Source organism: Panthera pardus, unplaced genomic scaffold (assembly GCF_024362965.1).
Source record: "Panthera pardus isolate Hobbes unplaced genomic scaffold, ASM2436296v1 HiC_scaffold_17, whole genome shotgun sequence".
NCBI lineage: Eukaryota > Metazoa > Chordata > Mammalia > Carnivora > Felidae > Panthera > Panthera pardus.
This window is the reverse complement of record NW_026526732.1, coordinates 78,295,592-78,320,138: the sequence shown is the minus strand read 5'-3', so window position 1 is coordinate 78,320,138 and position 24,547 is coordinate 78,295,592. Positions and strand designations below refer to the sequence as shown.

Sequence of the window (24,547 nt, the reverse complement as noted above, 5' to 3'; positions counted from 1 at the left end):
ACACTGTTCTCCACAGGATCCTTATCTTGGAATCACTACTGTAGAAAGCCCCACATATCACAAACACACAGAAAATAAATTTATTGAGATGCCCATGGGTTCTCTGTCACTCAGGACCCAGCACCGGTACTAATATACTATGACCCACAACCCTAAATATCTCGTCTTATGACTAGCACCATTCAGACAAGTACCTGTGTCTGAATGAGCTGGAAGTTTGTGGGTTGAGTCACTGAAAACCTCAGATGCCGACGCTGCTTCAGGGCAGAAGATGAGCAGAGCGCACAAGTAAGAGAAAAGACAAATTCATTAACTGGTCAAATCCTTTCTTTTCAACTGCATGAATGTGGTTTCTTGCATGAAGAAGTGTATTTTTCTAGTAGTGGCAAACATCCATTTCTTGCTTTATTTTCTAATCTGTTGCTCCAGAGATACTCACAAATTGGCATAATTTTACAAATGGCAATTAAGAAAAATCTGTGATATCAAATAATTCATGTTACTCTAAAATTTTATGTATGCATTTGTACATGTATTTTTATATATTTATGTATACATTAAACCTTGAAAACATATGTGAAGTGTAATACTGATTATGTATGGATGGAGATAGTGCTTTAAGTACTTATGGAAGTCAAATATAGAAAGTTATGTGATGAAATCAAAATATCTCATAACACTTCTGCTTACCAACCATTTATCACATATGACCCTGATTATTGTGTTTTGAAGTGATATCTTAAAGTGATATCTAGAATTTTTTGTTCATTTCAAATTTGAGTACAGCTTTAAGTATGGCTTTTGACAAATCTAGTTGCTTCTGTCTCAACAAGGCAGATTCTCCAAACTAAAGCTCTTTAAACAAAATTATCTAAAATTTAGTAATGGATGCCTAATTAGGCATTACTATTAGTAGAACATAAATTATATAGAAATCTTGATTTTGACCAGCACAATTAGTGATTTTGCTAAAATGAAGGCAATAAAAATAAATGTTATGAACAAATGTATGATAAATTATGATTATGTTTGTCTTTTTGAAGTTACTCATTAGAATATTAGTACATCAACAAGACATTCAGACATGTGCAATAAAAATTAAATTCAGTAGTCTGAAGTATTTTGATTAGTTTTAATCAGGTAAAAATCATTGCTTAATGCATTTTGTTATTATGAGGATATTTTCTCAAGGGGAGAAAGTAGAATATAATTTATAAAATATTTTTTGGCTGTTTATGAATTTAAGTGTTTAGGTATAAGATATACGAGCTTCCATTTGTCCCCTTGCACTGGTCTTGCAGAAGAGAGAGACTGGTACAGGTACTTCTTAAAGAATTTCATTTCTTTACTAAGAATCTTGAGGGATATGGCTGTATATGAGGTCTTGAGAAAGAGTCATATAAGAGCAAATCCACAGAGACAGTCCATCCAGTTACTGTGCTTCCTTTGAAAGAAAGACAAAGTCACAAGACTCCACTAGGACCTGAGCTTTAAAATAAGTAAATATCACCACAGATAAGCAAATAAAGAAATAAACACTTACTGTAGAGAAGGGGACTAATATTTGCTAACTGTACCAAACCCAATTCTGCTCTGAATTATTATGTGACAGGAAAAATTCTAGGTGCAACATATGTTATCCAATAAACATCAAGGAAACACTGTGACAGAGCAGTGACTATTCCCATTTTAAAAAGGGGAGAACTGAGGCTTAAAGATGGCAAGTTATCCTCCAGGAGAAATGCCTGGTTGTCTCACATGAGCCTCGTTATTTCTTAGTTCCTTTTCTTTCTTTTCTTTCTGTTCCATGGGTCTTGGGGAATTCATCCCCTTCTCTTCTCCTCTCTGTAGATGTCTCAATTGCAAAAGATATGTTTCTTCCAAGTCTGACTGTGTTGAAATGGTAAGATGTAACATTTCTGATTCCCCTCTTTCTTTTTGTGTTCTCCACTTCCTTTTCAGATTTTAAAGGCTTACATGTGAATAATAATGGAGAAGGTAAAAAAGTAATAACTAAATGAACAAATTGGGACAGTCTACAAAATTTATGAAGACTTTTGCTGTCTTATTGTCATAGTGCCTGGTTTATAGTCTTTGATTTCCTATAAAGCACAAAATGTTAAGCTTCTATTCTTTTTTTTTTTTTTCCTAATGAGTTTCAACATTCTTGCCCTTCTTGACACTGTTCCTTTAACCTTCAATCATTGCCTTTAGGAAAGACCACTAAGTAATCTTTTCCTTGTTGGTAGACCTTCTACCTACTATGAAAATTCCATCAGAGAAAAATATGTGTGAATCAATACTGCGATACAATCAGTGTTTCTGTTGTCTCCAGTGCACTGAGCCTCCATCTTGTCTAGGAATGAGCCTTCTGGGCATTTCCTCACAGTCACATAATGAATGGGTGGCAGTGCAGAGGTAAAAGCTGAATCTGTCAAACCCCAAAGCCAGTATCTTTCTTTTACAGCCCAGGCTCTTTTGTGTTGATCCTCTCGAACCCCTTGCGCAGCATGACCCAAGTGACTGACTTTACTGCTGACAGAGTTGTCTGTGGCTACTTGGTTCTCAGGCCTACAGCAAGACACACTGGAGCACTGAGGAGGTCTCACAGAGGTCCCCCATTCAGGGTATATTGAATGACAGTCACCTATGAATGCTTTCAGGTTCGCATGTAGGAAGCCACCTCCTAAGCATACAGAAATCACGAGGGACAGATGGAAAGAGAGCAATGGGGGAGCTAACGTATCTTTTTGAGTATTTTAGATTTCTGACATGTAACCAAGTGCTACTCCATGGTGAAAATGAAGGCTAGGGAGCTTTACCTGTGCTGATACCACAGGGACAATTACTGCTGAGTGTGTAGGCAGGAGCCAGCCCATTAAGTGATGATCCTGTCCTCCTGCCTTCTGCTTGGGGCTCAGCCATGGAATTTATAAATATTCAAGTAGTATTTCCTGAGAGGCTGTTTTAATTCTTGAGGTTTCTTTGAATGTATGATTTGAGCATTAACTTGAAAATCTGATGTTTCAAATTTATTTTAAAAAACTTGAAAAATACTTTGAACTGTTAATTTTTTTCTTCCTTTTAGAGATTAGGTCATAAGGTATTTGTGTGAGTAGTCTTTTTCAGTAATAAAGTCAGACTCTAATATGGTAAAAATAACAAAACACAGACCCAGAGAGGCCTGAGTTCCAATTCTGGCTCTTTTTTTATTATGTGATTTTGTATAATTTATACTCTAAAGATTCTGTTTCTTTCGCTATAAAATAAAAATAAGAATAGAATTTCTAAAAATTCTGTAAAAATAACATGCCAAAGTGCCTAATACAGTGTGTCTAGTAAGCAGAATCCAGTAAATATTAGTCAAATCTGATTTTTACTCTATTCTGGAGATAAATCAAAATAAAATATTTATAAATAACCTATAATCAGTTAGGCACTAGAGTTCCAAAGATGAAAAAAAGATCCTGTTTAATATCTTGAAGCTCATCACAGTTTACAATTGAGGGAAAGCCTGCAAATCATGAATTACAAAACAGTTTATTGTGTGTTTAGGTGACATTAAGAATGACTTCATCCCAGGTCTATAACAGTCACAGTATCAGCTCCCTTCTGCTTGAAGTCTTTGATAGAAATATGCATCACAAAGTTAGTTAGAGAAATATATTTTACTAAATGTAAGACACTAAGGAGTTTAATTGAACCTCATGGAACATTACTTGTCTGAAAAGAGAAGTCTAGACTGCCTCTTTTCATTGTGCAAAGGCCATCCCTAATCTCATACTTAAATCTTGGATCCCCCCCCCCCCCCCCCCGTGTTTAAGAAAGCACAATCCTATATACACTAACTAATGGGAAATAAGAAAGGTTTTTCCACATGCTTGAAGCAGTTCTGGCTGAGATTACAGACTTGAAGGTCAGGAAGGCAAGAGTTTTGAGTGGATGGGCAGACAAGCCAGAGGGGGCAGCATATATTGAGGTTTGGAGATGGAAGACAGAAAACCCTGGTCTCATCTAGGGAAATGCAAATAGTTCAACATTTCTAGAACACAAAGTTCAGGTAAGGAACATCAAGACATAAAATTGAAGGTGTAGGTAGGGGCCAGTTCATGGAAGTTTTGTGTGCCTTGTCAAAGAATTTAGGATTTGTCTAGTAGGCAATAAGTACTTATTGAAGGATGTTAAGCAAGTAAGTGATATAAACAGATATGTTATTTACAAAGACAAACTTGGCAAGAGTGAGAGGGACTAGAGGGAGCTGAAATGAAGACAAGGAAAATGGTTATTGCAGTAGTCCACATTGAAAATCTTGAGGATCTGGGGGCGCCTGGGTGGCGCAGTCGGTTGGGCGTCCGACTTCAGCCAGGTCACGATCTCGCGGTCCGTGAGTTCGAGCCCCGCGTCAGGCTCTGGGCTGATGGCTCAGAGCCTGGAGCCTGTTTCCGATTCTGTGTCTCCCTCTCTCTCTGCCCCTCCCCCGTTCATGCTCTGTCTCTCTCTGTCCCAAAAATAAATAAACGTTGAAAAAAATTAAAAAAAAAAAAAAAAAAGAAAATCTTGAGGGTCTGAATGATAGTTAACATTCTTAAGATGACAAAGCTAGCAATTTGCAGATCTAGGTTTATCTAGTTCTTACATACTTTATGGTCAAAAATCTGTTAACACGAAGTTTTCAAGGATGAATCAACATCATTGAAAATCCAACTGTGGTGGACTTGACCAAGAAGGAGCAGGGTGGAGAAGGCAAATTAGTAATTGAACATCTCATGCAAACATGGACGGCACCTTTGACTTCTTCCTCTACTTCCCTGTACCACAACCAAGTCAGTTGCTCTTTCCTATTACGTTTACCTGAGTAATGAATGAATGAAGAATGAAGCCATATCTTCAGAGAGAGGATGATTGTTTCTCTGAAGAATGATCCTTTATCAGACCCAGAAGAGACCTAGGCAGCAAGTGACCTTCCCAGGGATCTAAGATTGTGTTGACTCCTCTCTCAGCCAACTTAAGCTAAGTTATGCTTGATGATAAACAATCTCAAAGTCCTTACAAAATCAAAGTTTCTTTCCTCCCTCATGTCTTTTTTCAGTCAATTTCAGCTCTGGTCCACATCTTTTTCATGCTGGGATCCAGGCTGTAAATTCTACCTGTACATTCTGGTCTTGAAATAGAGAGAAAATAGAGATGACTCTTCAAACTTCTGCTGTGAAATAGCTCAAACAAATTCTATTAAATTTCATTGGCCAAAGCTGGTCACGTGAACAAAGACAGACATCAAAGGGCAGGAAGTATGATCCTCTTGCAGGAATGCACAATAGACAGAGGCCCAAAATGGAGTGGCAATAAATATTTTCCAATATTCGTATACTGGAATTATTGAAATCAAGCCCTCGTTGGGTATTTCTGGATATTTTAAAGTGGGTCTGGTTTAATAGGAATCTATTTTAATGAGGGACTGAAATAAATCATTGTAAGAGAAGAAACTTCCATGGAGTAGCTCAGTTCAGTTACAGATTACCTGGAACTAAGTAGCATAATTGTTCAAGCATAGACACTCTTAATTCAGATGGCTGGTTGTAAATCATATCTCTATCACTTCTATATTATATGGCCATTGGCAAATTCCTCAAATTATACACTTTTCATCTGTAAAATTGGATTTTTTTTAAAGGAAGGAACCTCTTTGCATAAAACTTGAAAGACATACAGAGTTAGGGTCTGCAAAACAGTCTCTTAGTGGTATCAGAACAAGCATATCTAACAGAGTAGTGTCCCAAGCTCAGTGGTGGCAGAGGGTGGTGGTATGGCATTATGGCACAGTGCAGATCCAAAAAAAAGCCATGCATGCTGCCTCCTCCTGACTCATGGCAGTGTCTCCCCTCTGCTCCATCAGCACTTTCTAGGTTTTAGCAGAGCTGCCCACCCTGGCAGAGCAGCATTGTGGTCACTCTGGACATCACATTAGTGGAGCAATTGGTAGCAATGGCATAGCTGACATAGATGGGACTTGTTGTTGAGCCTGGAAAATATATCGTAGGTACAGCAGAAATAAATAGTGGTGAGCAGGCACATAACTGGTAGAGAGATCACTAACGGAAACTTCAGTGAGAAAATCTTTCATGGGAATGAAAATTAAAAATCCTTGATGTTACTGGGGCACCTGGGTGGCTCAGTCAGTTGAGCGTCCAACTCTTGGTCTCAGCTCAGGTCATGATCAGCCCTTTTCGAGCTCTGAGCTGACAATGCAAAGCCTGCTTGGGATTCTCTCTCCTCTCTTTCTGTTCTTCCTCCCCACCTCCTTCCCGTCGTGCACATGCACTCTCTCTCAAAATAAATAAACGTTAAAAAAAAATCCTTGCTGTCACTGAAACATTATACTCTACCAAAGGGAAACATGGTTTAAACTCACTTATCTTCTGTTTGAGAAAAATGGTGAATGCCATCTTTATAAGAAAGGCACAATTGAGCTGATAATTAGTTGAAAGTAGAGGGAGCCCTGAAACTAGGAATGACCTGATCCCCACAATCAGTAAAGCAACCATCAATCATCTCCCATGAAGGCATTCAAAGAACAGATTGTTTTAAAATTGCATTCTTCACTCATAAACTGTCAGCTTCCCAGGTGTCTGACCTGGCTCTCCAGACCAGGTACCTTGGGTCAGGCCACTTTGAAAACAGGTAAAACAGGTTTTGAGAGCCTTGCCTTCAGAGTCCTAATCGTCCATCTGGCCTATTAGCCCTTGTAAGAACCTGAATTCTGAATTTGGAGGTCATACCCCTTGATGATATTCCCTCTAAACCCACCCTGACATTGAAATCATCCTGGTTTAATTCTCCTCCCTTCCTAACTGTTCCTGGACATTTTCTGATAGATATCTACTCTGATTTCCTTCCCACTACTAACTGGCCAGCAGTTTCTTGGACACCATAACAGAAATACTACTTGGAAAACACTCAGCTCCCATCTCCTGAATTTTGTCTGCTAAAGCATCTAGGCCAGCTTATTCTAGGATTATCCTTTTTTTAAAGGTTATTTATCTATTTTGACAGTGAAAGCAAGCAGGGTAGGGGCAGAGAGAAGAAAGACAGAATCCCAAGCTGGCTCCATGCTGGCAGTGCAGAGCCTGATGCAGGACTCGAATCCACAAATGGTGAGATCATGACCGAAGCCAAGATCAAGAGTCAGACACTTACATCGGGCTCTGTGCTGACAGCTCAGACAGAAGTCCACTTCAGATTCTGTGTCTCCCTCTCTCTCTGCCCCTCTCCTGCTCACACTCTGTCTCTCTCTCTCTCTCTCTCAAAAATAAATAAACATTAATTTTTTTTTTAAAGAGTCGACACTTAACCAACAGAGCCACCCAGGTGCCCCTAGGGTTAACCTTTTTATATCGTGGCAGCCCCTGGAATGTGCCTGTAGGGACTGTAGAAGATCCTGTTGGTTACCTGTTAGAATTTCCAACACTATCCTGTACCACTTTTAGGATTCTAAATACACACACACACACACACACACACACAGTAGCACTTCTAAAGAGATGGATTTTCAGCAGAAACACAAGGATATTTAGGGTGATACAGTCAACATGAAAGGCAATTTTACTGTTAACACTTTTCAGGTGCCAATCTGTGATGGTCCTCTGTCCACATGAATACATAGAATGTATAGAGGTTAACAATTACAATGATTCTATTTACTGGAATGGTCTCAACTAATTGTGTATTTAAAGTCTATGTCATAGAAAGGCCTCAGGCTCTAGTAAATGCATAAACACTAAGAGACTATTATGTGTAAGATAGTCATTAGTATTTTATGAGCTAGTAAACAGACCACATGAAGCTTCATTTCATGACCAGCTTTCAAATTTCAATATATATATATTGGTAGAGAGATCACTAATGGAAACTTCAGTGAAATATATATAAAATATATAAAAATATAAATATATATATTTAAAAATATATTTAAATATTTTATTATATAATATATATTTTTATATAATATATATTATAAAATATATTATATAACATATAATATATTGCATATTAATATTTGCAATATATATTACAATATATTATGTATAATTTATAATAATAATAATTTATATATAATATAAGTGTGTGTGTGTGTATGTGTATTTAGAATCCTAAAAGTGGTACAGGATAGTGTTGGAAATTTTAATAGATAAACAACATAATCTTCTACAGTCCCTACAGGCACATTCCAGGGACTGTCACTACACAAAAGGGTTAAACCTAGGGACACCTGGGTGGTTCTGTCAGTTAAGTGTCTTTACAATATGGATTGTATAATTAAATTTGCACTAATTTAAAATTGTTTAAATTCAAAGTGAACCTTGCTTTGATTAAAATATGTAAACTATTTTTAAAAACTTCAGTGGACATTAATTCCTTTTGCAATGCCACTGAAGCTTAATTTATTTGGTCACCATCCTAAGACAATAAATCCCTAAACCTAAGTGACCATTTTTGTTCCATTAAGTTCTTTATAAACAGGAAGTTGCTCTGGGCTTAAGTTAGTGAAATAAGTCACTTAGAGAAAATATCCAAAGAAGTAAAAAAACCAATGAAAAGGCAACATAATCATAATTGAGGTTTGTTATAGGTCTAATGCTTACAGTTAGAAAGATATGAACTTTCATTTGGAATTAAACATTAAATATAGCATAGGACTGGTGACATGTGCCATTTATCTAAGCCTTGGAAATGATCTTTCTCTTGAAAAAGTACAGCCAAATTACTATTTCCATGTTTGTCTTTGTTCATTTTGCCACAGGAAAGTAAAAGTTAACAGGAGTCCTTATTGAGGAACTCTATCATCTAGCAACTTAATCTCCATCAATGCAACAGTGCTTTTAGCATCAAGTGAAATCAAGTGGGGCCATGATTGTTAATGTGGAAAACATCCTATTTGATAATCTCAAGAAAATACATTTAGACCACTCTAATTTATAGCTATTTTATAACTGAATTAGATCTGATGAAGCAAATGAGAAAAGTATCCTATAGACAAAACTTAAAAACATATTATGGTTAATGACAGTTAAAACATAGTCATTTATTTCGAAAATATAAGTGCCTACCACATGTGCTGTGGTATATTAAGGGATAAAAGTAATCATAAGCTAGTTAAAGAGATAGGAAATTCCTCTCCAAAATACTTGTCTGTGATTAAAAACATTTTCCTTTGGCCACGATCAATAGATTAAGTCTTTCATATGTGTTAATGACACCATGGTTTTCTTATTAATCAGAAATAGTTCCAATAGTATAAATGTATAACTACTAACAGAAGAAATGAATAAGAGTCAGAAATGAAAAAGGAAGGAAGGAATGAAAAAGCTAACATCTTACCTATGGACCCTCTACAGCATATTTTCTCAGGCTCGTTTTTGCTTCCTTCATACAAATATTTTCAAATTACATCTCCATACATGTATTCATTTCCCAGAACTGATCTTGTTTACAAATATCTAGAAGTTGTTTATTTCTAAATATCACGGAAAAATGAACTTTCAATAACTAATCCTGTGAAATTTGCTTCTGTATTTTTTAAAATGTTGATGAGATTGCTCTTTAAACCACTCCACGTGCCTTGCATAAAGTCACACATTTGAGATTTTAGTGCTTAGAAAATGTTCCTTCAAAACTATGAAGCTCAACTGTGGTGATAATCTCTTTCACTGTTTCTCTTTCTGCCTTAAATTCAAGCAAGTTGCGTCAATGTGAAGCAGCATCACAGAAACTACCTTTCCCTCGGGCTTAGCATGTTTTCTTCTTGTCCCCATTCTAACCTGTCCCCTCCGTTTCTTTTTTTACTAACCTGAGATATGACTTGCTTTGGATATTTCCCTCCAAAATCTTTTTATGAAGTAAAATAACACATAAATTAAAGAAGAACAGATGTTTTAAATGGATAATAAACTAAAGCTCAGCAACAGTGCACAGTGGTCATATTCAAATTTAATTTAATGGTAGAAAAAAGGGAAGAGGAGAAGAAAGAAAAAATGAAATAGCAAAGTGATTTTCCAAGAGACCAAAGACCCATGAAAACTATAATTTATAGCAGTTGATGAAATGCCCTTTTAGGTCATACTTTGGGTGGGGGGCATCTGCTAATACTCAAACCAGCCAAATTCTTTGAAATGTCACTTACTATGAGGACTTTTTTAAAACATCTCATGAGACATGGGATATGAAAATGATTTTATGTCATTCTTTCTCATGTATTATTCAAAATCAAAATCATATTGGAAGAAGATGAAATCTCCAAGTTATCTTGTTAGAAATTCAGACTAAAGCATTTCACAAAGCAAATCCTAACAGCAGAAATTAGCATCAAAAAGAACCAGGTGTCAAATAAATTTCTCTTTTTCAATAAGGCTTACATGCGCCAAGCCAAATCTCCCCCCTCCCCCGCTCAAAGCCTCCATGACTCCCCATTACAGATTTTAAAAAAAACACTAAATTCCTTTGCTTGATAATTAACAAGGTCTATAATCTGACCTAGTTTCCATTCTAGTCTTTTCTGCTTTCCCATCACTTCTTCCAACCCTTTCCATGGACTCTTACACTGCAGAAATACCACATGATGCTCATTTCTCCGGCGACACTGCAGGCAGCTTTATATTGATGCTTTCTCTGATGCCTTTTGTGCTTCAGGGAATACTCTTCTATTCTCCCTCCACCTTTGACTAACTGTGGCCACTCTTTAGATCATAGGACATCTGAACCCCCTGGGAATCTTGGCAAGGTGCTCAGCCATCCTCTCACTGGAAAGATGCCAGATAGTTGCTCTTCTTTTCCTTTGTAGCATGAATATGGACACTCGTGATAGTCCCTGCTTTTTTAATCTGTGAATATCGATGCAAAAAAGAAGAACCAGGAGGAATTTTCTCTGGTGGCAGAGGTTGTTATAGCAAGAAAGTGTTCCCAAGGTTGCTGTGACAGTAGTATACTGTGGCATGAACAGGAGCTCATTCTCAAAGCATGATTGGGAGGTCTTACATCTGGCTGTATTGCACTGTAGCATGATTCTCTAGCATTCCTAGAGATCACTGCTTCTCAATATCCTTCTAGCAAGTTACTCTTTTGCTCAAATTCATGGAGTAAGTTTCTGAAAGTAGAGGTCCTGGTTATATACAAAGTCCATCAAAATCCTTTCCAAAATTACTTAGGGCCCACATCAAATTTCATCATCTCTGTGAAATCTTTGCTTTGTATTTTTATGTGGAAAGAATGTCTCTATTCTATAAAAGTCTTATAATAGTTAATGTGTATATTTCTTACAAAACTCATTACCTTCTGCCCAATATGTATTTGTTTAGAAGTTTTATCTTGAGAAATACAGTGTAGACTTCTTGAAGGCAGAAACTAGGCCACATTCATCGTATTACACGGATTCACAAAATCTGACATGGTAACTTTCAGATGGCAAAGCTTGTGACTAATTGAAGTGATTGAAAGAATAACACAAGGTAAAAGTATTTATAAAACAGTTTTGAGTCAATTTATTAAGAGAAGGTTATCCACTTAAGTCATATGTTTCACACATAGTAAACACCAAATAATACTATTTTTATTAAGGTGTTTCATATATATGCATTATATACATATACATATATGTACACGCATGTATATGTATGTACATATATGCATGTATGTATGCATATGTGTGTATATGTGTATATATTAATATGAGATTACTTCCATACTTGACCTACACAGAAATTGGCACAAAGAGAATTGCCCTCATCCCACATAAAAAAAAACATACCTTAAGTTCTCCAGTTAAGAACAAGTGAGGAATGACTGCTGTCTTGAGAAACTGCAGAGGTGTGGGTCAGCATACTTCTGGTGACTCTAGAGAGATGAAAGAGAGAAGACACTGTGATCATGGTACTTGCTATAATGCCAAGAGGCATTAGGGTGGAGTGGTTAAGAGCAGGAATTTTGGCACCAGGCTATCGCGATCTGAATTCTAGTCCTACTACTTTATAGACATGTAAACTTGAGTAAGTTTTTTAACTACTATATGCCTCAGTTTCCTCCCCTGGACCATAGGCACAGTAATGTCATCTTCTTCATAGGAATTTTATAATGATTAAATATTTTAGTATATGTAAAGTACATAGAGTCATAAGAAGTAGTACCTATGAGAGTAAATATTTGTTAACTGTTAGGCAGCATTACTGTCTCTAATGCTTTACTGAATCTGGTTTCTGTTTCATCATCTTTGCCACTTGTGACCCCACCCTCCCAGTGCATCCCTTCATCCTGTATTTCTGCTCTTGAGGAAGCTTCTACAGCCTTGGGTGTTTATAGTCTTACTATATAGCACTGGTTCCAGAGAGGTTGTTGACCTAAACTGGGAATTTAATGGCTATTATTTTCATGAAAAAGGAACTCATGTTCCAAAATATTGATATAAAGCTTTACTTAATGAAATGTAACTATTTCATTAAGATTAAACTGTTGTATAGCAGGGTGAAGGACAGGGGTTTGTAACTACAGACTCCAAGTATGGTGTGGTTGAGAGATCAATGTGTTTCTCTCCAAAAACGAACTGGAATTTAAGCAAAAGGATAACAACTTCTTTAAAAATAATGTTCAAAATGCTCTAAATGTTTTCAAAACCCCATTTCTTCCATTAAATAACTTTTTCAGTAATTTGAATTTCATAAGAAATTATCGGGGAAGTTGTTTGTAAGAAGTAAGTTAGGCTCATTTTATTCTAGGTACCAACCACTTAAGATCATTATTTAAAAAAATAAAAGAATGCTGTTTTCTTTTCCTTTTTTTCTCCAAAAGACAAAAGTGAAAAAAGCTGTTAATTCTATCACACCATGTACAAAAGAATCTGTTAAACCAAATTAAAGTCATTACTGACTTTTCGACAAATTTATGGATATGAAATTCTTTTCATTTTATGCAAAATAATTCTGTAATACTTTGGATCCCAGTTACTTTAATGGTAGGACATCCAGTGAGGAGTAATTATAAAGGAACAAATAGTAATTTTATCATTTGGGACTTCATGTGCTCCTCCTTATTTTCCATCAACCCTTGGTTAAAGATATTCAATGACTTCTAAACTAGTTTTTCCCATTTCTAATTTTAAATCTTGGTGTTCTGACAATGTTTCAATCTGGTTGCACTTATTGGATTATCTGAGATGTGATGGATGTATTTTTCAGTAGAAACAAAAAAATCATGTTTTCTTGGTACCATACACATTGTTATAATGCAACTATAATAAGGGATTTGTATTTATTTCAGCTAACAAATTTTAAGTTAAACCTCAAATAATTGTAGTTTAAGTTGTTATTTTCTGAGCCATTTTAAAGTAAGTCAATGTATTGACATGAAAAATCAAATGTCTTTTGGTGAAAGAAAAAAATACACAACCGTATTCTACTGTTAATTCTACTGTTAGTTTTTATTAACACTTTCATTATAGCATTTTCTTATTGATATGAATTTTAAGTAGTTTTCCCTCATTATCAGTAGGAAATGTAAAAAAAAAAAAACAAAAAAAAGAAAAGAAAAGGTTTCTTTCTGTGTAAATACACATAACCGAGATAATATAGTTTTGGAATTTTTATCTTAGAGTTCATTATTATTAAAATTGTTACTCTCAGCTTGAAAGTGCCCAGCATTAACTCTGAACCAGCAACATTTGTTTCATGTAGATTTTCATATTGTAAGATGAAATATATACTTCCTAAACCAAAGGTTAAATGTTTAGCATACACTGTAATAAAATGAAAATGTAATTTTAATTAATAAGTATTCAGTATAACTTTACCAAAAATATCAGGGCATCAGAGGAAGGCAAGACACATTTATGAAGTATCTAGTGATTTTAGAAATTTTACATATGCCAGTTAATTAAATCTTCATCAAGATCCTGAGAAGTAGGACTTATACTTGTTTTAGAGAGAAAAGAGAGAAGGAAAAAAGCTGAGACTATTAATAAGGATAAGAACTATTCAATCTCACCAGGAAGCTGGCTGAGTTAGGCATGCACATGAGGCTGCCTAGATGTGGGTCCAAAACTTATACTCTTTACTTTCATTTTTAAGTTTTGTTTACAGTGCTCTGATGTGTTCCCACCTGTGAATTGCCCTTGACCTACCTCAGCACAGTATAAGAAAGACGTATCAAGATAAGACTAGTAATACCAACTACACTAAAGATATCTAGGTGAAGAATTCCATAAATTCTAACATAAAAGCAGATACTTTATTGAAGAAAACACTTTTGTTTTTTGGCTTCTATTGTTAGTCTTTAAATCAATTACATGGCTAAAAGTCAATAGTCATATCTACCCACAGATTCTTTTCCTATTCACCCTATTCCTTATCTCATTATACCTGCAGTGCCCTTCATTCTACCTATTTGAATTGCAAATATGAGGGGAAATGAGTTCAAGATGATAGAGAACTAAGATAAGGAAAATTCACTATTGAAAATACAGTAGTCATGGAAATTTAATTTTAACATTCCTGTGCAGTTTAGAATTGAGAGCTAGGCATCAGTGTTGGCAGTTTTAACGTAAACTAGCTGGTAAGCTACCTCTATGCCTCTGTAGCTTTCCACCCAAGGTTGAGAGTCTGCAGATCTGACAGATGAATGTTCTCTATAGCTCTTCTTGGTTAATAATGATTAAGAAGATGGTATTTGGGGGTGCCTGGGTGGCTCAGTGGGTTGTGCATCCAACTCTTGATTTCAGCTCAGGTCATAATCCCAGGGTCATGGAATTGAGCCCCACGTCAGGCTCTGTACTGAGCATGGAGCCTGCTTAAGATTCTCTCTCTCTCTCTCTCTCTCTCTCTCTCTCTCTCCCTCTCCCTCCCTCTGCCCTCATGCTCTCTCTCTCTCTCTCTCTCTCTCTAAAACATAAAAAATAAAAAGAAGATGGTATTTGGCTTTAACTCTGTCATCACAGCATAAACATTTGAGATGAAGCTATCACAAGATAACCATTTTAAGATAAGTCATTTGACAACCAAAGAGGTAAGTAAAGAGCATATCAAAGTACCCTATTCATTCCACACAAGAAATAAATGATAGCAAAATTATGACAATACTTATACATGGTATCATTTTAGGTTTGGAGATTTGGGGATTGCCATTTTAGGTATCTGGATTACTTGGATTGGGGAAGAAGAGGAAAAAGGAAGGCAAAAAACTATTCTGGTACCTTCTGCTGGCTTTCAAAAGCAAGCAACAAAGCAACAGATAGAGTGTGAGATCGGTACCTCCTTGCTACACTCCAAGAAAGGAGCAACTGTCTGCTCAGCTGAGTCTGACCTCTGCTGACCTCTGTCATTGTAGGCTGAATTCATACCACATAAGAAAGTTTTGGTTTTGACTCCAAGTAATCTGTTACTTGCATTTAATCCAAGCACTTTCCAACAAGAACAGTGCACTCTTCTTGTTCACAAAATTACCCAGAAGTGCTGGGGGTTTTCATAAATCTTTCAAAAGAAGCTTTCCAATGCCAGCTTTCTTCCTAAAGTTCATTCAGGCAGTATTTTTAAGCAAAGGTTACTTTGGAATTGATAATATTATGGTGAAATAATGTGAATTAAGGAGATAATAATCTTAAACTGAAAAATCTAAAACTATTGGGTATGCATGTCTCAGTTTTAATACCAGATAGTTGTGTTCAAGAAGCAGTAAAGTTGGGGTGCCTGGGTGGCTCAGTCTGTTGGGTGTCCGACTTCAGCTCGGGTCATGATCTCATAGTTCATGAGTTCAAGCCCAGTGGCGGGTTCTGTGCTGATAGCTCAGAGCCTGGAGGCTGTTTTCGATTCGGTGTCTCCCTCTCTCTCTGCCCCTCCCCCACTCATTCTCTCTCTCTCTCTCTCTCTCTTTCTCAGAAACAAACATTAAAAAATTTTAAAAAAGAGTGAAGTTTTCTTTCTAATATACTATAATCAAGATTAAGCATACTTTCTTTTTTTACATTTAAAATCATATATTTTACTAATATAGTCTCAAATATATACAAAAGAATAAGATCACTTAAAATTTTCATCTTCTTATAAGCCTTTAAAAAAATATATAAAACACTTTTACATCATGTTATGTACTCTAAAAAAATGGAAAAGTTGCATTTTAAAATTAACAGGGCTCCTGGGGCACCTGGGTGGCTCAGTCAATTGAGTGTCAGACTTCGGGTCAGGTCATGATCTCACGGTCCGGACTGTGACTTCGAGTCCCGCGTCGGGTTCTGTGCTAACAGCTTGGAGCCTGGAGCCTGCTTCAGATTCTGTGTCTCCCTCTTTCTGCCCCTCCCCCACTCATGCTCTACCTCTCTCTCCCTGTCAAAAATAAATAAACTTTAAAAAAAAGTCTTTAAAATTAACAGGGCTCCTGAGTGGGCACAGTCGATTAAATGTCCAACTTTGGCTCAGGTCCTGATCTCACAGTTCATGAGTTTGAACCCCACATTGGGGCTCTGTGCTGACAACTCAGAGCCTGGAACCTGCTTGGGATTCTGTGTCTTCCTCTCTCTCTGCCCCTCCCCCACTCGTGCTCTGTCTTTCTTTCTCAAAAATAAACATTAAAAAAAATTTTAAATGATCAATAGTAGGCTTAATTTTTATTTTAGATAAATTTTTGGAATAAATTATTAATCCTAAGGTTTACTACTTTTGAAAAAATTAAATCAATGATTGCTAAGAGTATGTTTCACAAAAGCTGATAGGTCTAAACAATGCTATGAAATGTAAGGTTAATTTTAGTCACAATTTTGTGTTTATTATATGTCAGGTATTTTCCTTAGTATGTTAGATATATTTACTTATTTAATCCTTATAACAACCCTATGTATGGTTTGTTTCTTATTCCTCTCAACCTCCTCTTATTCCTACTCCACCACCTACTCCTCCTCTTTCTTCTTCTTCATTATCATCATCACTCTTCTTTAGAGATGAGGAAATTGAATCCAGAGAAGGTAAGTAATAAAGGCAAGCTCAAATAACTGGCAAGAGCCAGAGCCCAAGTTCAAACCCTGGCACTTTGGGGCCTGAGCTTGGTACCCTTAACCTCCATGCTGTCTATATCACCTTTCACTCTGCTGCTTGATTTTAAAGCTATTTGATGAAGTTCCTCACAGGTGATAGCTTAGCTTTGAATGACCATACTCAGGTGTGCTAATCAGTGACTAGAAAAGGATCTTTCATAATATGCCACAAGACTTCTAAGGACATGTAGAATTCTATGGTTTTTCCTGATTCTGTCATGTCTAACTTTCTATCCACAGATTTTGTGAAAAAAAAGACGGTTTATTTATCAAACTGGCAGAGCTCCAAGCATATGCATGATAGTTAACACAGAAGAGAACAAAATTAAGATTCAAACTGGCCTTGACAGAATCAAAATTTTGCCACTTTAACAAGATCAACACTCAATTCCTGCTTGGAGATTAAAAACAACAATAGCAACAAAAATAAGGAGCACACAAAACAGAATGAAAGAGACTGTCTGACAGCAATTGACTTGAAAAAGATCAGAGTGCTTTAGCTGACCACAGACTGCAGCAACCAAACCAAAGATGATGTCACTGAACAACAGCCACCACCACCAACCCTTTTCTCCAATATGCCAACTATATGTTTATATGTTGCATTGAGAGAGAAAATGTTGCTCAAATAGATTGAGATGTTCTCCATCAATGTATTTGGTCCTAGTCAGACAACATCCAGAATACCGAATGAAGTCTTAGATGTCATGGTACAGGACAGAGTAGAGAGAATTTAGAATAATTTAAGTGGGATAGTTTAGAATCTGGTCTGAATATCGTGCCATAAAAGAGTGGTTGGAAAACTAGAGAAGGGAAGATCTAATTAAGAACAGAATAGAATTTTTTTTAAGGTTTATTTATTTCTGAGACAGAGAGAGACAGAGCATGAGTGGGGGAGGGGCAGAGAGAGAGGAAGACACAGAATCGGAAGCAGGCTCCAGGCTCTGAGCTGTCAGCACAGAGCCCGATGTGGGGCTCAAACTCACAGACTGTGAGATCATGACCTGAGCTGAAGTCGGTCACTCAACCAACTGAGCCACCCAGGCGCCCCAAACAGAATAGAATTTTTAAATATTGGGAGGTATCATGTGTAGAGAGGAATAGACTTATTTTCCCCAATGTTTCAAAAGGAAAATATGACCAATAGGTAGGAGATGCAAGAAGATAGATAACAGTTTCAATAATGTAAATGCTTGTCTCATGAAGAAATGAGTTCTCCATCCCTGAAAGTAAGCAACCAGGGGATGAATAAACTTAGGCCTACTGTTGTGAAGCTCCCTGATTTGAGAAAGAACTTAAATGACCTCTGAGGTCCCTTCCAATGTTAAAATACTATTAATTAACCTCTTTCTACATCACATATTTTATTCTCTTATCTGAATTACTAAATGTTACCTCAGTTTAAATTAAGGAAACTAAATATTTTTGTTAATTTAGTACCTTTTAATCAATAATAATATCAAGTGCAAATATATTATTAGGGAAAAATTAAGTGAAATAATGTGTTTAAAAAAACTTTTGTCTGCAAGTAAGATATGATAAGTCTCCAGATTTATTTTCGAAATCACAACACAGTGGAAACATTTAAGATACAAATTTAATGAATTGGTATAAAGAAAAGATAATTGGTTTAAAAAAAAACATAAAAAAGATTTTAGTGCATCTTTGCACCTCTGAAGGTTTGTCACTAACCAGAAAATCTACATAATTAAGAAAGAAGTCTATTTTATGCTCATCTAAATTTCGTATTTGACCAGGACTAAGCAGTCCTTACAATGCATCTTTCAGAATAGATAGTACAAGAATCTTCATTTCTCAATGACTAGGATAATTATAGCTTCAAACAGAAGAATCAGGCTGTAGCCCAACACCACTGCTTTCAAAGTGTACTTTTGATGGTCACTGGCACCTCATATTTTTGAAATTCTTGTTTAATTTTATAAATGAAAGATTTTTGCTGAATTGAAACTGTCCACCTGATCTTTGCTAATGGGACTAAAGGCCCATTAGTATGGAAACGAATGCCATCTAAGCTAATTATTTTAAATGCAAGTATTCAGCTGAATCTACATCTGAGACCTGACAGGCAACACATGACTTTTTTAACAATTGTTCAGGGCTGCAAAAAATAGAGTTTTTCTCGAATGCAAAAGGTGACTGCTATACAATGCATTTCTGGTTTAGCTTAGTTTCTGCAGTTTGACTCTACTATATTTTAAATGAGATGGGAAAAAGTAGTGATTATTTTTTTCCTGAAACCAACAGATAGCAAGCATTATATAGCTTAAAAATTCCAGATCTGATTTTAATAATGTCCTAACAACCTAAAAAATATAACACCATAAATAATGCTACATGGCTACATTTCCACATATATTCAAACCCAAGGTAGAGTATGTTTCTTGTGGCTGAGAAGCATTTAGAGTATTCAGATTTTATCTTATTTATTAAATCCATAAATTGCTGAATTATTTGGGGATGTCCAAGGCACACAGAATTATTTCCATAATGAAGAAAATATAGCCCAGGAATTTTAATACTTACCAAATCACTAAAATATTTTTGTTGTGTTTTGTTTTGTATTTAATTGTATATCTCTAAACTGTGATGCCAAGTTTAACTCAGGATGACATACCATGAATGACAAATTATGAAAGGTCATCACGGCACAGGATTGGAAAAATCCTTCATTAGCTCCTCCTCCTCCCCTTCTCTTCCCCAAACCCCTTCTTTTCCTCCTTCTCCGCTTCCTCCTCTTTTTCCTCTTCTTCCACTTCTTAGTTCTTTCTCTTTCCCCTTCTTTCTCGAGTCCTTCTTCCATCCCTTTATTTTTCCCTTTTCTCTTCCTTTTTTAGTTAAACAAATGCCTGCTGTAAAATTTGAATACCAAAATATTTTCTTTTTATAGATGTTTCTTCTTGCTCCATTTGTAAAAAAATATTCTTATGAAGATGTAATGTTAAATACAGATCAAAACTTGTATCTTACTTGTTTATGATCCTAGATCATCACAGATGAGGTATTTCTGTGCTTATAATTTAAATCTTTTAAATATGAAAAACTATGTATACTATATAAATTTGAAAGCAATGTGAAAGTATTAATTTTATATGATTTCCAATTTCAACTTCCTTAATTTTAAAGCTTAATCTGGTGTTGAACATTCCAGCCACGTTTTTTCTATCATTAAAAAAATTCCTACAAATTATTTTTCTACAGCTCACTCTATATTTGCTATTTTCACGTGTGTGTGTGTGTGTGTGTGTGTTCACATGTGGATGCCGGTGTGAATATACTGAACAATTAGTGATTAACGTTTCAATCCGATAGTTGGAGTTCTAAGCTTATTTGACTATATTTTGATAGCTTTTTAAGTCCCCAATGTATTGACTAAAGAAGTGAGTTGGCAAAAATGGATGAATCTTAATTAATTATCATATGGCATTATTCACTATACTGTGACAAAATAAAATTAAAAAATTGAGGAACAGCAAGGAAGGAGAAGTGAGCCCTATCCAGTTGAAATACTTAACTCAGGACTTATCCAAGTGGAATCTTTCTCAGTTTTCCTTTGGGGTTGTTCCATGGCAGGAAAAGGGGGAAACGCAAAATTCTGTTATTGCAGAGTTAATGTGTGAGGACAGCATATCCTGCCAAAAAGGTCAGACAAATGCCACCTTGATTCTCATTTTGATGGCCTAGCCAGTTATTCTTCTTAAACAACATTCTAGTGACTGGTGAGAAGAATGGGGAGAAAAAGCCTAGACCACATGCAGGAAGATTTTTTTTAACTAATGATTTGATGCTAAAATTTTCTCATCCAGGAAAATTTTCAGACTTTCTTATAACACCCCAGGTTTTCTTTCCATTTTTTGGTAAAGTATACAAAAAACTGCAAAATCAGCCTGAAACAACTCCTAATGCTAGAGGAAATAATGGGACGCCGGCCAACAATGTGTCTGATTTCATCAGTCAGGACAAGGTACTCTCTTTCTGAGGCCAACCATCCTGACAGACCTAATCCTTTCATCAGCAGACTGACGGACAAGTGTAAATCTGTAGAGTTAAACAGTCTCAACGGTCTGTGTAGAGGGTAAGGGGAGTTTAAAAAAAAAAAAAGTTTAAAACCTGACACATATGGGCTTCCAAATAAAGGTTTGACATTTCCAAATACAAATATCACACTGGTGCCTGGGTGGCGCAGTTGGTCAAGCACCTGACTCTTGATTTCGGTTCAGGTCACGATCTCACAGTCATGAGATGGAGCTTTGCATCAAGCTCTGCACTGAGCTTGAAGCCTGCTTGGGATTCTCTCTCTCCCTTTCTCTCTGCTCTTCCCCAAAACTCCCTCTCAAAATAAATAAATAAACATTTATATATATCTATATATTTATATATCTATATCTATATCTATATCTATATCTATATCTATAGATATATATATAAATCTATAGATATAGATATAGATATAGATATATAGATATAATATATATATATCCCTGTTTTTTCTCTCCAGCCTGTTAATGCTTAGACAAGAAAGCATGAAATAGGTCTTTAACATTCACATATCATTTTTTAAAAAATGTTTGTTTATTTATTTGAGACAGAAAGAGAGAGTGGGGCAGGGCAGAGAGAAGGAGAAAGAGAATCTTAAGCAGGCTCCTCACTGCCAGTGCAGAGCTGGAGGAGGGGTTTGATCTCACAGACCATGAGATGTCCTGAACTGAAACCAAGAACCAGACACTTAACTGACCGAGCCACCCAGGCACCTCTCACATATCATTTTTAATGATAGCTTTATATCTAGAAACAGACCCTGCATAAGGATATATGAAATAATTGAGAAGAAATTATTATAGGCTTAAAATCATGCAAGAAAAAAAAATTATATCCCTCATCTGACCTGTGTGTCAATTATCTCCCACCTTGATTTTGCAACACCAAGCACTGCAATGTTCTCAAAAGGCATTGTGAAATTCTTCTAAATATTCAAAACAAAATTATGCTTCATTTTCTTAATTAAAAAAAAATTATTTTAATGTTTATTTATTTCAGAGAGAGAGAGACAGAGCACCAGCAGGGGAGAGGCTGAAAGAGCCAGAGACAGAATCTGAAACAGGCTTCAGGCTCTGAGCTGTTAGCACAGAGCCCGACATGGGGCTTGAACCCACGAACCGTGAGATCATGAGCTGAGCTGAAGTTGGACACATAACCGACTGAGACCCCCAGGTGCCTCCATTTTCTTAATTTTAAAAACTAAACAAAATATGATATCTAAAACTTTTAGGAGATGGTGGCCATGGGGAAGGAGTGGTAGAGCATCAAAGCAATTGTGTGTGACATCTGGACCTAAGTCTGGTCGCCCATGCTCTAGGAGGAGCATGTGACAAGTGGGCCCCATGGCTCTTTAAGTCACTTCCATCTGAAAAATGGGGGGAGAAAATCAAGTCCTAGCCACCCAAAGGAATCGCTTTAATGATACAATCGTTCTTTTTAAAGTGTAGAAGAAACATTTAGCGTAAACACGAAATAAAAAATAGTGATGTTTGCTTGTAATTACAGGTCACTTTTGGTTTTCCTAAGACATCAAATCCCCAGGGCTAGACTGTGGGTGCATAAGGGAAATTGTGTGGAGCTCTTTGTGGGTGGTATCACAACTAGGTTTCAGTTAAATAACAGAGTCTTCTACAGCTGGTCTTCTTAGTTTTTTAAAAGGTAAATATACTTAGAGGAACAGCCCTGCATGATGGCAGAAAAAGTGGTTTCTAATGTGGTAAGAGTTGAAAGACCTCTACCGACTTACCCCAAACTATTTCTGCCACCAGCCTGCGGTGTTCCCAGAAAATTTCTCACCATTCCTTTGGGACATTATCTCCAAAATGCCCATTAAAATGCAAATGTATTACCTCACAGCTCTCACATATTGACTCACTATCCTCCATTTTTATATCAGCGAGGATTTGCTTGGTCTGCAAGACAATTTTGGTGAGAGTAAGCAAACTCGGGTTCAGCCACAAAGAAAACTAAAAGGAGCAAGACGCATTTTGCAGAAGAGACCTGGGGCAGTGAGTACCGTGGTCAGAGAATGCTGAGAGGGACAAGTGCACATGGTTGGGGCAGGGAAAGACGAGGTACACGTCCTTGTGTCCCTGCAGACTCCTATACCCAGCTCTACATTCCTAAATTACACAATGATTTCTTCCTCTTTACAACTTCCAAAGCACCTTGTATTTTACCACCCACCAGATAGGCATCCTATATATTTCCTTGTCTTGGTGGTGATTATGTGTCCGTTTGTCCTCTGCCTACTTTTAATTCTGTGTCCCTACATTTGGGGGTCTTTCTTCCAAATCTCAGTGATTTCCAAAGCTCTTAGTGAAAGACTTGTATGTAAGTGCTGTACTAATACTTATTAAATAAACAAATAAAACCAGTATACTGGAGATGGTTACATTGGGTGGGATTCTAGCAAATGTGGAATCAGATTTTCTCATTTTGCACAATCCAGGCAAGGATTTACAAAACTTCGTGATCCAGTTGCTTACCTGCCTAGTTATCATGGCACATTCTATGCACTATTACTTTGTCCACTTTTGAGGGTTTTTTGTTTGTTTTGTTTTGCATCTGTCTTTCTGATTCAACTTTGATGAAGAAGACCAAAACTTATTTATTGTTTTAATGGTTTTTATTCATTTTTACTATCTTTTCTCCCTTTTTTCTACATTTCACCAGATGCCCCCAACCACCACCTCAACATCTCTGACAATACCTGACACATAATACTAAAGAAGCCTGAGAAGGAATAAAAACAGAGAAAAAGGAAGGAAGGGAGCAAAGGAATGAGGGAAGCAATAAGAAATATACTTACAATCATTTTAAGTTTTTCTTTCAAGGGAACCTGTGACTAAATGATATGCACATGCTAGCAGGTTGCTTGGCCATTTCTGAGGAACGGTTTGTACACATGAGTTGTGCTGAGCTTGACATGTTTGGAGTGGGGAGCAGCAGTGGCCAAGGGAAAGTTTCGGTGTCATGCCAGCTGTTTTATGTCTCTTTCATCTCATTACTACTTTTCCAGAATGGAATTCTTTATAGGATTGTATCATGCCAACTAGTTCTCTTATTTTGTAGGTTGAACAGCCTGAGATGTGAATGTGCCCTTCTCCTTGGGTGTTCTACAAAAGATAACTGAGAAATTGGAACTACAGTTTTCGAAGGTCTTAATTCATACTACTCAGATAATGTTATACCACCTCAAATTCCACTTTTAGTTACAGAAGTTGAACAATTCTGTCTAGTCTTTTGGAGATATTGTTGAGAAATTGTTTACTTTGTCAAGGTCCACGATTGCATGGGTCATTAACCATGCATGCAGCTACTGAACAAAAACTGCCCAGACAGCAACTTTTCTAAACAGGTCTCTGGAACAGCCCCATTGTCCTTTGGTCTTTCATGGCAGTGCTATTTCACTTGCTTTTTAATACATGGCCT

General features: G+C 36.4%; 1 long non-coding RNA gene across 1 annotated transcript in view; it reads right to left on the bottom strand.

Moving 5' to 3' along the window:
* The window catches only part of LOC109263342 (uncharacterized), a 145,940-nt gene extending 121,642 nt beyond the window's left edge, over window positions 1-24,298 (bottom strand). Inside the window, exons 1-2 of the long non-coding RNA XR_002078171.2 lie at window positions 23,925-24,298; window positions 11,798-11,883 (exon numbers count right to left, since the gene is read on the bottom strand). This is a non-coding gene — a long non-coding RNA (uncharacterized LOC109263342). The remainder of the gene's footprint in view (window positions 1-11,797; window positions 11,884-23,924) is intronic.
* Window positions 24,299-24,547: the final 249 nt, after the last annotated feature.